A 4,974-nucleotide genomic window follows, 5' to 3' on the forward strand; every position below is an offset into this window, starting at 1 on the left:
AGTGGCATGGTGGAATCCTAAATGGTTTTTAAATTGTGTGAAGTGCACGTTGGAAAGTGTCAATCTAAATTAGCAGATAGAGAATAAAACTAACTAAAACAAAAGATGTGGAGAATAAGCACGAGATTAAATTTTTGTATATTTATTGTTTTTATATTTCAGTTAGTAATTAAGGTTGTGATAATATCATTGTACCTACAGTTTAGATTGTTTTACCTAAATAAGTATGAAAATAATACTGTTTTTTGGTTTGAAAGCAAATAAGATCAATCATTTCATGGGAAAAATAACTTGCAGCCCCCGAGTTTGCGTGCAGAGTAAGTGTTAATAATTTCACCAGATAACAGCAAAATAATGACTATGATTTAACTTGTTCCTTGGCAGCTTTCAATTATGAATTATTCCTGAACTCAGATATGGATGGATTTGTGTTTACTGGTCTCCTGCTGCAAGATGTATCGCCATATAACAGTGAATTCAGTCTTTCTGATTCCTCTCACGTTTCACACACTTCAGTGATGTACAGGGACAATGTGATTGCCTTCACTTCAAACACTGCGGGATAAAAACCTGTCTTTGGTCACCAGCGCTAAAGAAGTAGTAATAGTAACACCCGCCTATCAAGTCTGGATTTCAAAATACTGGGGCTCCCACTAAGCACTTTTTATCAAACTCCATTCCATTCTTCCAACAAAATAATGCCAGCACTTCCAGTATAACTGAGGCACTGGGCTAGACCCCCTTGCTATGACAGTTCCTAGATTGTGTGGCCTATAACTAAAGTAATTATGTGTGTCAATTTCCTTTTGTTTTCATTCTTAAAGTATATCTATTATTTCTAGAAATATGGTGAGCTTTATTTTTTGCTATTATTTGCTTCTGCATTTACTAAACTACATTTAGTATTTGGTATTTAAAGAAAATTATAATAGCAATTTCCAAGTTCCAAGAGCTTTACATATTTGTGCAATGTCAGGTCCTTGTGGTCATTTTCACCTGTTATTCATAAATAATAAACTTTTTGGTTGAAACTAGCAACTCCCAAAGTGTGACGTTCTGCACCTTCCACCATTCTTCAACAGGAATATTAAAATTTCAGTGTGGTTCACAGAGTCATAGACGTACAGTATGGAAATGGGGCATTCAGCCCACTGTCCAGGCAGACCATTGTGCACAGATTTTTGGTAACACTAATTTCACCACAACCCATTTTTTATTATCCCCACCATCCCATCAACTGGCCCCTGGACTCTTACTCTCACTTACACACTAGTACTAATTTACAGTGACCAACTGAACTACCAACCCGTATGTTTTTGGGATGTAGGAGGAAATCGGAGTGTCCAGAGGAAATCCATGCAGTCACAGGGACAAGATAGAAACTCCACACAGATTACACCAAAGGGTAGGACTGGTTATGGGTCGCTGGAGCTGTTGGGTAGCAGCTCTACTAGCTGTACCACTGTTCCACCCGAGGATAAAGAGATCAGGAAAAAGCTGACCTCAACTTATTTACCCTGTCTGGCAGTTTTGAATCTGCATTAAGGCAAAAGAATGTGAAGTCTCTCAGTATGTTTCTTACTAATTGTCATTGAGTTATGCTCATGGATTATCCAAGTTCACTGGAGGCAAACAGGACTCAGGTACAGCTTTGAGGTGTCAGTGGGACTTCACACCCTTCGGACTTAGGTGAGGAGCAGTCCCTAAAGGGCTATTGAAAGCTGCCCAGAAAAGAAAAGGGTAAGTTGTTGCTTGGGGGGTGGGGAGGGTGGTGGGGAGGAGGGGTCAAGAGGAACATGCATTTTCCTCTCGGTTCTACTTGTCACTCATACTTACTCAACAATTTCTCCCTCCTTTGATAAGCTACCCCTGGCTTTAGTCCACTCTAATTTTCCACCCCTCCCTAACCCACTGCCTGTGAACACTAGAACTATGCTTTCAAATAACTGACCTCTTGCCTTCAAATTGACTTCTTCCTTGGCCTCATGCCAAGAACTTTTAACGAGCAGCACAAATGGTTCTCCCAGTGCCTAAATTCCACCCAAGAGAAAAATTGGTTTCCATAAATCAAAATATAACTGCTCTTTCCTCACTTGAATATTTCACTCATGGTCCTAGAAGTGCCTCTTCTTCTCTATGAGTCAGTGAGTACCATTTTTACCAAATGTAATAATAGAGTTGATAATATTTTTATAAAAATGTCGATTCAAGCCCCACTGGAAATTAAATCAATAGACCAGATTGACATTGCAATGCTGGACTGAAGGACTACTGACATGGTGCTTCCACCTTTCAGATAAGTCATTAAGCTGTGCTCCACCACCCAACCTTAACAACCGCCTCTGCTACTGTTCATAAAGGGTCCTGCAGCAGTACTCAATATCACACTGACCAAAAACAGATAAACTGGTCAGTCATCTCATTTCTAAATTACTGTGGTTTACAATAAGCATCTATTCCTTCTCCAGTATAGAAAGTTAAAAGCTATAATGATTCTGTGCTAATGCTTTTAGTGAAACAAGAACTCAGATAGATTACCTTAATACAAAAGTTAAGTCTTTTTCATGGAGCCTGCTGTTTCTCTATCAAGTGAACTGGGTGTATGTTTCTTTGTTAGAAAATGAAAGTCAGCCTATCGTATGTATACTGAATTTTATCACCAACAATTATTAAACAATATATTGTCTTTTTGAAATTTGGATCCACTGATTTAAGGGTCACTACAGCCGCTGATTCTTGATAGTGCAAGTGAGAAAATGCACCACAAGAAGTGGTATTAATATTGACCAAAATAGTTGCAGGTTCAATCCTTCTCCATGGTGAATTATCTGATCTGAGTGAGGATCAGCTTCAAAATCTCTAAATGAAAGAGGGGAGAAAGAATGTCATCCAGAATATGTCCACGTGGATCACTCAATAAGAATAGGGTTAGACTTACCTGTAACTTTCAATATGATTCTTAACAATTGTACATGAAGGGTTAATGACCAACTCTGATATTCATATAAAATTGGAGGAGATATACCTATCTCACCTGATCTCACCATTAAAATTGCAATAACCTGCTTGGCTAGAAAATGATGTCTGCCCAAACTGATAATGGAGGACTTGCATTTCTGTCAGTATTGAGAAGTATTCTTTGGAGACCAATTGCATCATTCAGACCAAGCCAGGTAACGGAGTGGGTAATAATTAGCTGCAGGGAGAGGAGAAGAGGGATTGTGAAGGAAAAGAGAAAGGAGAGGAAATGGAATGGAGAGTAGGGAAAACATAAATGAGGTGAAGGGCAAAAAGAGAGAGAAGTTATGGCAAAGGGAAAGAAGAGAAGAAAATAGGGAAGATAACAAAGAAGATGGATAGCAAGAGACAGGAGTTGCTGGAGCAGGGATTGGGAAGCAAAGGCAAAGCAAAGTGATGTAAAATCGGACGACAGCACCCAGGAAGTTTTCAGAAAAAGACAGGTTTTCTGTCCTTACCTCATTTCTACCTGCACTTTCTCTTCTCGACCAGCAGAATCTATTCCCATTGACGAGATGAAGCTACCATTCTTTGCTGCTGGCTATCATTATACATACCGGCTTTTCGATCTATTTCTCTGAGGTAATGTCACTGTTTCAATTGGGGGTGTCATCCAACAGACAGCAACAACATGAAATCAGAGCAAAGGTCATTGACCTGAACCATTGAGCCAAATTGAACCAAATTGTCTGTCTGACAGTTGCACAGACAATAGCCAGCAACCTCTACCTTGGGTCTGCTCATCTCCAGCTTCTGTGGCTTCACATTGCAGTTGAAGACAAGCTGGCAGTATATCATATTGAGGCAAGGCATAGAAGGTTATGAACCTAAGGCAGGTAGATGGGATTAATATAGATGAGTACAATGGTCAACATGGACATGATGGGCCGAATAGCCTGTTTCTGAGCTGTACAACTCTATGACTCATTTTGGATCCTGCTCTCTTGCTTATGCTGCCCACAGCTGGCATAACTAGTGGGACTCCATTCATTTGATTAAACGATAAAAAAAACATAGAACAGTACAGCACAGTATGGGCCCTTCGGTCCATGCTGTTGTGACAACCTACAGTATATAAACCTTATCCCCATTCAATCTGTTCCCCTGAGTGCAGTTAAATGCTGTATGGTTTTAAATTTTATTTCATCTGTATGTTTTAATGAATTTCTGGAAGTTTAAGAAATGTTTAACTAAATTTCTTTCTTTATTGCTAAGAATTTTACATAGCCACATGAATTATAGAGAAATGGAGAGCTATGTGGTTAGACAGATATTAGAGCAGGATAAAATGTCGATGCAACATCGTGGGCAGAAGGGCCTGTACTGTGCAGTAATATTCATTGTTCTATGTAATTTTTAATTCTTAATCATTTAAATCTATTGAACTGTTTTTAGAAGCCTTTCAAACAAAAGGCATTTGCCAAACAGTGTGAGCTGTGAAAAGGCTCACAGAGCAGCTTTTGTGGGTGCCTCACAATCTGTCACCTGAGGCCCAATTACAACTTGCAGCCCACTCTGTCTTGCAGGATATTCATGCAGTCCAGACCTCCAAATGGATTGATCCGTAGACGTGTAAATGCAACTGTGGGAAACAAGCCTGTACAGTGGGTACTTTCTGCTCTCTCTCAGATGCCCAGCATCAACAGCATTTTGTTTGCAGATTATTTTATAAAGGGAATGGTTGGTTTCTTAGAGAAACAATAAAGCATCAAGAAGGGAATATCAACAACTGAGCTTACAACCAATATGGCTTGGAAGCAGGGGATGAGAGTGGTGCCTCTTTTCAAGATTACTGTTTTTATATTTGATTGGATGGAGCTCTACATTGAAAGATAAATAAATTATAATTCCTGTCTTCTGAAGATCAAACCGATACCAGGCATTGATAACACCATCTATCTTTTGCCTAGGTCCTAAGCACCTCAAGATATTTTTTATATAGATGCAGTTTGATCT

This window comes from Pristis pectinata, chromosome 8 (genome assembly GCF_009764475.1).
Source record: "Pristis pectinata isolate sPriPec2 chromosome 8, sPriPec2.1.pri, whole genome shotgun sequence".
NCBI lineage: Eukaryota > Metazoa > Chordata > Chondrichthyes > Rhinopristiformes > Pristidae > Pristis > Pristis pectinata.